General features: G+C 39.3%; 1 long non-coding RNA gene across 1 annotated transcript; it reads left to right on the top strand.

The window, feature by feature from the left end:
- Positions 1 to 11,005: 11,005 nt before the first annotated feature.
- On the top strand, positions 11,006 to 12,856 carry LOC137889610 (uncharacterized). The gene is made up of 3 exons (XR_011105231.1): positions 11,006 to 11,036; positions 11,362 to 11,489; positions 11,735 to 12,856. It is a non-coding gene; the product is annotated as an uncharacterized lncRNA (long non-coding RNA).
- The last annotated feature ends 404 nt before the right edge of the window (positions 12,857 to 13,260 follow it).

Genomic DNA, 13,260 nt, shown 5'->3' with positions numbered 1-13,260 from the left:
CTACTGGGCACAGAGTCCAACGGGTCAGAGAGGGACTTGGCCCAAACTTCTGTCTGAATTGATGACAACTCTTGTTGGACAGTCAATTAAACGACTATCAAGAGACACAAAACTACCACAACAAGAAGCAAAGCAACCACAAAGTTATCGGAAATGGCCACGAGACACAAAACAAACAAAAAGAGACATACAATGATCACAAAGAGATGTAAAATGACTACAAAGAGTCACAAAGCAACCACCAAGAAACACAAAACGACCACAAAGTGACTAAAAATTACTACAAAGAGACAGAAAACAAATACAAGGAGAGACACAGCAACTACAAGGAGATGCAAAATAACTACAAAGAGACACAAAACAACCACAAAGAGACACACATTGGCTACAAAGAGATCAGAAATTACTACAAAGATACACAAAACAACAACAAAGAGAAGCACAAAGACTTAAAAGAGATGCAAAATGAGTACAACATGACACAAAAGCGTTCTAAACAACGGCAAAGAGATATGAAAGGCCACATGACCACAAATAGATGCAAACAGACTACAAAGAGACACAAAACAATCACAGAGACAAGCAACATGACCACAAAGAGACACTAAATGATCACAAAGAGACCCACAATGACTACAAATACACGCAAAATGAACACAACGTGTGCAAAACAATTTCAAGAAGATGCAAAACCTTCACAAAGCAACCTGCTGACTTCTTTTTATTTCAAACAATAGCACTGACGCAGATAACAGAAGGGAGGCAGACAGACATGAAGGGTTATGCCCACTTATAACTTTACAAGTCATTAGTGGTACCCTAAAGTCTTATCTAATGTGGAAAGGTTGCCAACAAAGGGAACCTAAGGTTGGTGTAATTTAGTAAAATATTCTAGTTTAAGTCAAAATTCTGAACTTCTCTTCCATTATGCCAATAAAGTTGGCTTGAATTGAATACCTCACCTAAAAGTAACATTTTTATTTTCATCCACAAGAGGGCCCAGTTGAACCTCGCAGCAGAAGGAGGCTCAACATGGGTCTGGAGAAAGCAGAATATTTTTGAGGTTGCTCAGTCTATGACGACCCATAGCTTTCCCAAACGCCACTAAAGCAGTGGTCGTAATGAATGACTCTTCACAGAAGGTTGAAGCAATTAGGGTGGTTTGGGAAGCATGCGACCATTGAGTGGAGTGTGTACAGGGTGATCCAGGGGTGAAAGGTCAAGCCTGCAATTTATCGCTGTCCTTTTTCCCCCTTCTGCAGAGACTCCTCACTTCCAGCTTTGCTCTCACTGCTCAAGCTGAACACATTTAAAGTCTGATGAAATTCAGGAAAAAGCAGAAATAATTGTATGAACGTTATGCCCAACGTTCCAAAAAAATATATTCCACTATAAATTATTCCCCTTTAGAATTTTATGGACACCTCACAGTTTATTGTGGTACTGCTTGTACACAGTTCAGCTTCCAAGTAAATGGAGAGTGTAATGTTTATTTTCCATCCAGTTTTCGGTTGTGCAGTCATAAACTGATAGCGGGAAAGTGCAGGGCAGCTCAGTTCAGTAGAGCTGGTCCTCTGTTCAGCACAGCCAATCCAAGAGGAACATGAGTAACATGAACAAACAGAAAGCTGCAACTACACAATCCTATCAGAATATGTGTGTATTTTACAGGGTGAGTCTGTCTCAAGAGCTTTGGCTAAGTCTGAGAGCGTGAATGTGGGTGTGAGAGTGTGTAACAGTGTTTGCTGGGTTGTCTGGGTTCATACATTCAGTCTAATCTGTTCCTGGAATAACTTGGTCTTTACTGTTACAGATACATTTAACACACTTTACATGCACATTCAAGCAAAAATACTAGTAGTTTTCTTTTGCTTAAAACAAGCAGTAAGGTTTTTTTTAGTTTTTTTTTAAGAAAATAAATTAGGTTATCTAGCTAACAAAAGTTTCACAACAAGATAAAATTATTAAAATAAGATGAGTGTCATTCTTGTTTATATATTCACATAGGTAACACCTGTATAGAGCCTTTCTTAGCCAGGTTTTCAAACCTACACTCTTGAAATTGGGAGACACTAGTACTAAGCATTGAACTACCATGTCAACCAATCCAATATATTTCCATGACATTTTGTACAGAAAATCATATTCCCCAGATGATCTCTCCGAATGAGAGATGATGATCACCTGGCCTTTTCCACTAGCGCCGCCATGAGGTGGACCTTTTTGTGTTTTGAGTGAAATGTTTCTCCACCTGTACAATGGATTGATACAGATATTCCCCAGAAGGTTCCCAGAAGATGGCTATCAATGACTTTGGGTTTTCACCAAATAGTAAGAATATAATGATATTCCCATCAGCATTTGTTGTACAGTTTAGTACTAATTAACAAATGTTAGCATGCTAACATGCTAGCTGCTGTACTTACAGCCTCACACATCTGCTAGCATGGCTATATACTCTTATTTCTTATTTATTAACAATGGAAATTGTGAAATATCCCCTTTGATGAACATTTGGACCAACACTGATGGAGTTACTTCAAAGGGAAACGTCTGTAGTGCTGTCCAAACATGGTTTCCAAAAGTTTTAGGAGGCAGCATGTCATGAAAAGTTGCTATAATCAATGTTTCAATATAAAAAATGGACCACATGACCACTTGTTTGCAAAAGGTGTCACTCGTGAATAATCCACAGATACTTATCACTCAACCCTGCAGTTATTCCCCCTCAGCACTATACGCTTTAACCAGCGCATTTAATTTGAGGGATATGTTGTTTTTGTAAAATGTAATAGGGCGTAGGGAGAGTGGGCCCTCCAACAGTATGTTGGGTTGAGGACGCCGGGCTCTTATGGCGATTCAGATTGCCACCAAGGAAATATGCCTATGTTCAAATATTAACTATTAATTAATTGATTTGCTGTGGTTCCATTTGCCATTTATGCTCTCAAAACGGCAAACTCATCTCCATCATTTTCTTAAAATGGGCACTTGAGATTCAGTAATTATGTATGTTTCCACAGATATTCCATAAAAAGATCACTAATAGATGGTGCTATATAAGTGTTTGCAGATGTGAACAATTTCCAAGTTGCCATCGAACCCACTGACCACTTTCACGGCTCTCTTTATGGGTCGACACACGGCGCTTTAAGTTACGACGCCCGTGAGCCGTAGGAATTTGAACCCGTCCTTAGACTTGTTATGATGTTCATCCACCAGCTCTCACTTGTTATGATGTTCATTCGCCCTCTTCTCTCACTTGTTCTCCCCCCCCCCCTCTCCTTCTCCTCTCCTTTCCTGCACCTCTTATTTATGATCATTACCTTGACCTGCACCAGCCATCACTAAAACACTCACAGGCCAGTAAATCACTGGAGTCTCTCTCTCTCTCTCTCTCTCTCTCTCTCCGTTACGTAAACAGCGTTTAAGAAATCTGTTGAGGAGGCGATAGGCCTGTGGGGCACCAATCAGACATACATTGTCACAGTTGCTTTGGTAATATTAGGGAATAATGTTTTGGATTTGTTTGGTTTGGTTTCACTACTTTTATTGCAATGTATTGACTCATTTATTCCCATCCAAAAGGAAATGGACTATAAAAGCAATACTGTAATTATCTGTGGTTTTCAGGGGAAACATCCCCCAAAGGGGCAATGTGTCTCAATAAAATGTTCAGTTAGTACATCGCCACAATTGCTGGCTTGTTCTTATTCTGTAGGCCTAATCCTGAATCACAGTCGGTCCAGAGGGACATGAAGGGCAGCAGCTTGAATAACTGTCAGCAGGTAGGACGTTCAGTGTTTTGCTCAAGGCCACTCCAACAGGATGCATTACAGTTGATGGACACATCGGCTGCCTAACTATGATTCAACCTGCATTTAGTTTGCTCTGTGAAAACCATGTATCTCCAAAATTCCTAAGAAATATTTGTTTTAATTTAAAATTAGAACCTGCTTATTTGTAATGTATTATTATTTACATGTTTTTTCTCACAAGACCAAGATTGTATATTTATTTTTGTCAAACTCTTTTTCTGATCATGCTTTTTTATAGCCATATTTGTTTATATTGGAGATAGAAATGGAATTTTATAAAATTCTAAAGTGATTAGATTGATGATGAGCAGCAAGAGCCACTTCAAAAATCTGCCAGTGGAACAAGTGAAAATTTGCCTGGTAAGTTTCTTGAAATAATATTTAGCACTTAGGCTTTTCGAGATAAAAAACAACAACAACAAGATATTCAAGAAAAACAAGTCTCTGTATCTCACTGAAATTACTTGATAGGTGTTTGTCTTATATTAAGTGTTACGAGATATTTTGACTAGTAATGAGACAAATATACCCGGTAAGATTTTGTGTTTTTGCAGTGTAAACAATAGTTAGACACACACACACACACACACACACACACACACACACACACACACACAGATAAGACATCAAAGCAGCGGGCAGATTTACAAGACACTGCTGAGGGCCTTTAAAAAATACTACTGCATAAATGTTTATGCAGTCCTCTCCATGTCAGGCACTAGGGGGAGGCGAGAGCGGCGGGGCAGCGCGAGACCGGACACCTCGCGAAATTAACGGCCGCCCATGAATCTGGCGAGCCGTTTGCATTTCTGTGAGGGGAGGCGTTGTAATGGCTGTAAATGGTTGATGGAGTAAATCTGGCCCCGCTCAGCGAGGCCCGTGCGGCTTTGACAGGTGCACTCTGGAAATCTTTGACTGTGGTCTACAGAGGCGGTGGTGCACAGGGCTTGTGTGAGCATGTGAAAAAAAAAAGAAAGATATGCACTGCTCCTATTAGACACACAGCTCAGAGGAAAGGCAGGTGGCTTTTGCAGGAGCGTCCATCATATAGCTTATATGAATACACAGTGCCTCTCAAGGGGCTTTGTTTCTGTTATAACATACTATATATCCTGTCTAGGTATATATACTGACACCTTGCATTTAGCCCATTACTGCACAAGTACAGCTAACACCACAGCCCACAAATCAGCTGACACAAATGGCCGACCATCCCAGCACCGACGTGAGCCAACTCCATCTCTGGCTGACCTCATCAAATAAGGGTGCGAAGAGTTACTATGGCAACCGGATAGCCAGTCATCTAGCTGATCTCCAGATCGCGGCCTGCATGCGTGTGCACGAGTCAGAGTGTGTGCACTCACTATTCCATCACCCTCATGCTTACCACTGTGCGCGCTTGCAGATACGGAGCATGTGCGTGAGCTGGTGTGTGCACGTGTCACTAAACTTCGGCCATTGGACTCAGACATGGTCTAAGGTGTGGGAGACGGAAGCGGAGCTTTTGATGGGAGGGTGGAGCATTGGCCGCTGCGTGGCTACTCTAGTATGTGCGCTGGACCCATGCCCATGTTTAGATACACACTGTAGGGTAGCCCAGGAGACACACACACACGCAAGTGCACTCTTAATAACAATGGTGCAAAATTTCACCTTTGAACACCTCACCTAAAAGGAACTATTATTTTCGTACTTCTTCCCTCCTTCTGGCTCTTTTTGGTCCCTTTCTGTCTTCTGAATTAACTTGTGAAATGTGAAGGCCAACTCAACATAAAAGCAAATTTAAAGGGAACACACCACGCTTTTTTTAGGGTCCATACTTTTATTTAGAATTTCTACTAGAACATGCTTTACTGTAAAAAATATATATACAATATTTGTCTGTATACCTGTGTTCACCCTCTGTTTTAGTGCCTGTCTCTTTAAGCCCCCCTCCCCAAAAAACCCAGTCTGCTCTGATTAGCTTGTGAGAAAAGTATGGTGCACCTTTGCATGGTAGTTCTCAAGCCGTGGGTGGAGATACTCAGATGGGGGAGGGTGGTATATTCTAATGCAGTGATTCTTAACCATCGGGCCACGGCCCAATTGTGGGCCGTGAGCGCCACCTAGTGGGCCGCAAAAAACGCTCAGTTTTGCACCTGTGGGCCGCGAGGGCCGCGGGACCGCATAGGTTATCGATTCAAGACACCAGAGATATTACTGTAATCCATGAGATGCTCAGTTACAATATAGCTTCCCACCACTTGGTGGCGGTAATGCGTCAGTCAGTTGTTCAAACTCCAATAAGCAGAAGAAGACACTCAGCTAGCCGCTAGCCTGTAGCAAAAGTTATGGAGAAGTATTTAAAATAGGGCCGGGCAAGTTAACGCGTTATTAACGCATTCATTAATTAACGCCGACTATTACACAAGAACCGGGCAGCGAGCGGTGAACAGCTGTTTGTGTGGCGTCACTTCCTGCCCCCCACCCCCCCCCCCCCCCGGGTGACACGTCTCGTTACAGGATCAAATGTGACAATATCAAAACACATATTGTTGTGTTTTTATATAAACATAGAAGCACGTGAGAACAAACTGCTCTTAACTGCAAGTCTTTATTAGCATAACTTCCACACGTTACTACCACGGTACAGACTCCCTCCAGGTTCCAATCCTTCACCTACATTCCCCTGGGTCCTAAATCCCTGTACAGCTTCTTATCACCCTTTATGTACCAACGTACATTTATAACAAATACCACACATATTACACGCTAATCAGCGTTGCATATGTGTCTGGCCAAAAAAGCAAAAATAGAAATGATTCATTATTTTTTTAGATGTTTTAAAGTTGTTTTGTTTGGAATATGTATAATAAGCATATTATTTAGTTATCACTACTGAGAATTTAACAAACATAAATAAAGAAGTAGATAGGTTTACAGTTTTCAAGGTGTATATTTCAAACTACATCTATTACACATGAAAATAAAGTTGTGAACACCGGCTGAATATCTATTATCAGAATCATTATAACTGTATTTTAACTGCTAAAGGGAATACTGCTGTTAAAAAGCACCTTGTTTAAGTGTTTGCAAACCAAATTGTATTGCACTTTTGTTCATATAACAGTACTTTTAGAATAAAAGTGCGCAATACACTACTTTTTAATTCATTATTGAATTTTGTGCATAACAATGCGATTGCAAATGCAAATGCAAAAATGAAGACGAAAGTGGTGCCAACCCCCCCCAAAAGTCTAAATTTACAATCGTGACTTCATTAAGTTCGGCTTTGTGAACGGAAGTAATGAGGCAGAGCCGAGAGCCCAGTGTGTGGACTGTTGTGACTGTTGTTATTGTTCATTTGTCACAGATATGAAGAACAACTTCTGGTTCTGCAAAAATGAAGACTGCTGAAGCATATAATTCGTAGATTATAAGGCTACACTTTCATTTGCACTGCATTTAAATTCTATTTAGTTTATTTAATTTGAAACTTATTATTTTGAATTTATATATTTTACTACCACATATTTATTTACCAAATTTTCATTTTTTTTTCACTTTCTTTGAGAGTCCCTCCTTTTTTTCCTGTAGTAAAATCTAATTATTAGTTATTTTTGTGTTAGTAAGCCTGATTTGAGACTTTAAATTTGTTCTTGTATTAGCTTGATTTGTTCCATGAATTGTTAGCCTGTTGGGCGTCTTGTTGTATGCAGGTTTACATACACATGATAAATAAATGTGATGATCACATTGTATCATGTCATTTACTGCCTTTTACTTGAAAGACTTGTTCAATCACATGTTTTCTGATCTAGGCCGCCTACCTAAATGTATGTGTGCAAGCACTGACAAATTGAGTTTTTCATATGTCCCCATCAAAGCTACATTAACTGATTTTTGTTTTTGTCCACTTGAGGGCACGGGAAACTAGTGCAACACGACAATGATGTTATCACCTCATAAAGTTTGGCTAATGTGTTAGCAAACGTCCAGCAGACTCGGAGCAACATTATCACTCATTTGAAGTCATGTTTCTGGCCATCTGATGAATGTAAGTCAAATACTCAATCTCCTTTTAGCTCTGCTTTTGGTCGCCACCACTGCAAAGGAAAATAACTGTCTCTTTAGCTTGCTCCACTATGTTCACCAGCTAGTTGCAAACGTTTAGCGGTCTGCCTTTAGGTTAATTTTTTCACTGAAAATAGCTGCCTGTCACCGCTGGCTGCTGAAAAGAGCAGTGAGATTGCAAATCCAAAACAATGAGCTAAAAGATGCTAAAGTCTGACGTCTGTAGAGCTGAGGGGAGCTGCAGAGTTGGTTGAACATCTGTGGCTTCATTCCTACGAGCAACACCTCTCACACATGTAGTCATTTGTTCCATCTTAAAATATTGATTAGAGAAGCTGTAATGGTTCATTATTGTTCCATATTAACATTAAAATACTAAATCGTTGCCAGTGCTGCCAATCTCAGGGGGAAAGAAATATACATATATTTTAATTGATAAAAAGCCGAATGGTATAATTTTCTCAGGTTACTGTAGGTTATTTTCTTCCTCGCTATACATATAGAGACTTACTGCATTGGCACTGAGTCGGATATAATCTTTGTGTCTTCAGGCAACTGTTTGCTATCAAGCAAGCCATAAAAAACAACACCACCCCAAAGTATATCAAAACACTGTATTTGTCTTTGTATTGAAGTAATTGCTGCTTTATGAATAAATAACTTCTATCATCAGGATAGGGTGCCACCAACAACTGTTTACAAGCTACCATTTCGGGTTAAAAATTGTGCTTGAGGGGGATAAAAAAAATGTTTTGGCCGCTATTGAAGGTAGCTTGGGTATTTAAAACGGGTTAAAAACTGTGGCAGGTACCAGACAGCTTTTGGCTGATGGAAAACCAGAAAAGGAATTTGAGGAATAGTTACCACCTTGCTGATAAATGCAATGCTACCACCCAACCGTACAAAATACAAATGTCGGTCCTGTTGCATTGCATGCTGAACAGTAAAAAGCACTGATGTAGGTGCATATTAATGTGACTGAGAATAATAGTGTCCTCTCTATATAGTCAAGCCTGAGAGCATCCAGAATTGGCAGCGCAGCCCGGGCCACCCAAAGCGATGAATAAACCTGGGACTTCAAACAAGTGGAGAGGTAGGATAAATATTTCAAACCCCAGCAAGACGGAGGAGGAGAGAGACCCAACAGGCTGAGATGAGAGGGACAGTGTGGGATAATAAGACAGAAGAGGAGAGAGGAAAAAAGGGGAAGAAAGTGCCAATTACTGAGCTGCATGGTGAATGTGTACCTGTGTGTACACAGGTGTGTGTGTGTGTGTGTGTGTGTGTGTGTGTTTACAGGGTGAGTCTATCTTCAGTTATATGGTACACAGTAAATTCTCCAGTGTCAAAGTATATTAACTCTATCAGAGTTATTCCTACAACAGCAAGAGTAATTACTACCAATATAGCCGCCAGTGTTGGTGAAAATAATTAGAGTTAAAAATGTTAGTGTTAAATATACAGTGTTAAAATAAATTTACTCTTTCAGAGTTATTACAACAAAAGCAAGAGTAAAACGCCCCCCAGTGTTGATGTAATTGTTCACTGCTACAAGACGTAGTGTATTCTGGAAAGAACTTGGAAAGAACTCTGTACTCTGGAAATAACTCTGTACTTTGGAAAACCCCACCCCACCTCCTTCTCATTTTCAACCGGACCATGAGTTTCACCAAAAAGACTTCAGTATGTTGTTTTAAATCACTTATACCAAATTTTAACATTTCAGCAGACACAGTATTTTAGACTAAGATTATATTGTTATTCAACTTACATAGACGTGAACTCTTGAAATACCGATTTGCAGAGGGCTAACGTGACCGAGTTGAAAGCTAACGTTAGCCTAAATGTGTAAGCAACATCAATGACCAAGTAAGGCTAACGAGCTAACGTTAAACTCGACAATGTGGGGAAGCGAGGTCAATGTGAAGGAATGACGGTGTTTTATCATTTTTAATGACCATAGATGACAATAAAATAGCAAAGACTGCATGTGTTCAACTAGCTATCATTAGTGACATTATCTAGGACAAACCTTCGGACACTCCTAGGATTAACTTTCCAAATTAGTTTCGTATTAATTATTTACTGCATATAACCGCTTCTTTTTTGGCTAGTTAAACTGAATAAACACTTTTCAAAGTAACGTGAGTGTTACATTGCTGTTTAATTTCTGTCAGTCCTTTCTAATGTGTGTTTAGCAAAAGATCGTCAGTGTTAACATGACCCTGTCATCTCATAAGGTAAAGACAACGTGACTTTACTGTTGTTGTTATTGAAAAACTCCTCCCGGGGTTTTGATTGGTAGGGTTTCCGAAACTCGCTATTAAAGCTAAATAATTAAAGCCTGTAATATTGATAACTGAAGCACCGACGTTAACGCACTTACAGCAGCACCCTCTGACGTTGCAGTGCATTTTAGTATCATGCTGCAACCTCTCCATGCTACCTGTGCTAGAACTGAAACTCCGTGACCAATTAGAACGCGCACACGTGGGTAAATCAGTGCACAGCAGAGAGACAGTTACGTTAACCAGGGGAAGTGAATTTTAAGAGAGTAGAATACTGTTTGGAGCTACTGCGTGAGTATGGCTTTCAGATAGCACCAGCTAGCAGGTAATATTTACAGATGAATTAACAGAACTCAGTGCAGTGTGCTGAAGTCAGGATGGAAGCGTGATGACAGCAGTACATTTCATAGTATACACACAATCATACTTCAAAACAACTACTACTACTACTTCTGCTATCTGTCTAATGTAAATATGCAAGCTAATGGCGTTTAAACGGTGTCATATTCATGTAGCCTGATGAAGAGAGAGAAAAGTAGATACCAAAATATGCACAGAGAAAAAAAGGACAAAATACTATATTTCATGTGGACATGGCTGATGGAATGTTTCACCTTTTGTTAAATCAACAAATAATGATGAAACATCAGAGCCTTATCTCCTAATGAGCCTAATTGAGTCATCTGATCTGATATTTTCAGAAAGACAAGACACTGATTTGGCCACTCTCATCTTACTGTCTTTTTGTGTATTTTGTTAAATTCTATCATTCCTGGATATAAGTTAAATATTATTTTACTTTTATTCCTTTTAATAACACGGATTGTCTCTACTTTGTTTTTCAGATTTCCCCATTCTGTGCTACGGTTCAGTGATGGTAGGTAACAATTTCTATAAATTAGGTCTTTGTTTACACACGTCAAAATTATTTATGCCTGCGTGCCATAGGGGCTCCACACAGTCCAGTTACTTTAAATTTGCAATTGGACAAATGCTGATTGGGATTATAAAAACCCAAATACAAAAGTATTTTGTGTTATAGATAATAATTCCTTTTGGAGAAGATGTAGCTGCCAAGGTCATTGACTTTTTCCTGTGTCAATTTTTGTTGGTTCAGCTGTAGCTTTAAAGAAATGGTGTTTTTAAATTGTAAGATTATAGTACCATTATATAACATTTAGCTTTCTTGTTTCTGTGTATAGGGTGGGACAGTGATATTTCTTCCATTATCCTCCACCTCCACCTGATTCCTCCCTCAGCCCAAGGTCGGAAAAGACCGGGCAAGGTGTCCGCAACCCAGGCTGAAAAGCATCTTGTTGTGTTCAAGAAGGTTTGTATTGTAGGGATTTATTATAGCGATGTCAAAGGGGTTGTTTTTTTCCGTTTTGAAACAAATAGGGTGCATATAATGACAGCAGAATCCAGGAAGTCTTGCTTGATATTAAGTTGTGCAGACAACCATGGAACTAACAACTAAGGTTTTTATGGTGAAATTATTAATTTCACCATAATGAAAATATAATGAATTATCTGTGCTTTTCAATGTTTAACTTTTGCACATCCTTTTACTCTCAGAGTGGAACAAGCATCCAGGAACATGTTGATACCATCAACAGCACCACTCAGCCCTATCTACTTGCTGTTGGGATGAAGAGGTGCACCATCCATGAATTCTTCATTGTTATGGACAAGCAGGTCATACCATGCAAGTCAACTAGTTCTCTTGGTGCTTTTGATGAACTATTTAAGGCGCACTTTGTATTTGGTACCATGTACAGTCAGCTGCTCCAAAATATGTACACCTTCGTACAGGCAACTGTGTACAACATCGATATCGGCATGGTCCAGGAGAGTTTATGTGTTGCAGAGATTCGGGCTAGACTTCTACAGTAGTTAATACATACATTGACACACAGGGTGGGCAATAACTCAGTAGGCTTATCTATAAACGCATTTGTACTGTTTTTTTGGATATTGTGAGTGAGTTTCTCATTTCACCCAATCTTATATCATATGATGGGGGTGATTTGTTTTGTTTGCCAAACTCATTTTGTGAGTACCAACATGCTTGTGAGGCATATGCGATTGATTCATGGTTTCTGCCCTGGTAAATTGCTTCGCCTGAAATGTGCTCAGGCAGGATGTTGCCATGTTTTTGGTACCTTTTCGGGCTTCAGGAAACATTTAAACACCAAACATGCTAAGGAAATTGAGCATGAAGTCGAAGCTGATGATATTGTAGACAGGGATGTTGTTGCAGATAATTCTCAGTCACAAGATTTTGAAGCAGCAGCCTGTAGCTCTCAAGTCCCGCAAGTATCCAACAAGAGTATTCGTGATATGTGTGCATCTGCTATTGCACAGCTTCAGGTTGCTGGTGTAGGCCAGTCTACTTTAGATAGTTTAGTATCAAACATGGAAGAAGTAGTACTGGAAGTACAGAGTCAAGCTAAAGATGCAGCTTTGAAATGCTTATCTTCTCAGGATACCAGTGTAAAATCTAAAATTGAACAAACTTTTGAAAAGATTGAAAACCCTTTTAAGTCACTAAATTCTGAATCAAAACGAAACTTGTATTTTGAAAAGAACTGTTGAACCTGTCGAAAAAGTTCTTGGTGTCAGATTTGAAAACAGAAGAAACCGATGTACTCGAACTTCAAAAAGTTGTAACTGACAAATTTGCTTATGTTTTTTGTATTTTCCTACGGGTTATGTTTTGGAATTTAGCAATGGTTATAAAAGTGTCATTGCTTTTCAACTGTTGTGTCGTTCTTTCAGCATCAGCAACATCATTTGACATGTATACTACCACATGGGCACAGATTATATCTCCAACTGCAGACATTTTTCACACATAAGGTTGAAAATCTGTGAATCTCTTTAAAAATATTATTTGAACACCTGATGGAATAGAAGATGTGGTAAATAAAAAATTCCAATATTGAATCTTACTGCACAATTTGGTATTTAAACAAAGATATAATAGATACAGATATAATACTTTTTATTGTTGCACAATGTAGCACAAATGGGAGTTACAAGGTAATGACAAATGTATATGATTGTTATTTTTATAAATGGATTTAATGGTGTTTGTTGTT

Source organism: Cebidichthys violaceus, unplaced genomic scaffold (assembly GCF_023349555.1).
Source record: "Cebidichthys violaceus isolate CVI_PGR_0920_01 unplaced genomic scaffold, fCebVio1.0.p SCAF_6, whole genome shotgun sequence".
Taxonomy (NCBI): Eukaryota; Metazoa; Chordata; class Actinopteri; order Perciformes; family Stichaeidae; genus Cebidichthys; species Cebidichthys violaceus.
The sequence above is the reverse complement of the archived record's forward strand: the minus strand, read 5'-3'. Positions and strand labels throughout refer to the sequence as shown.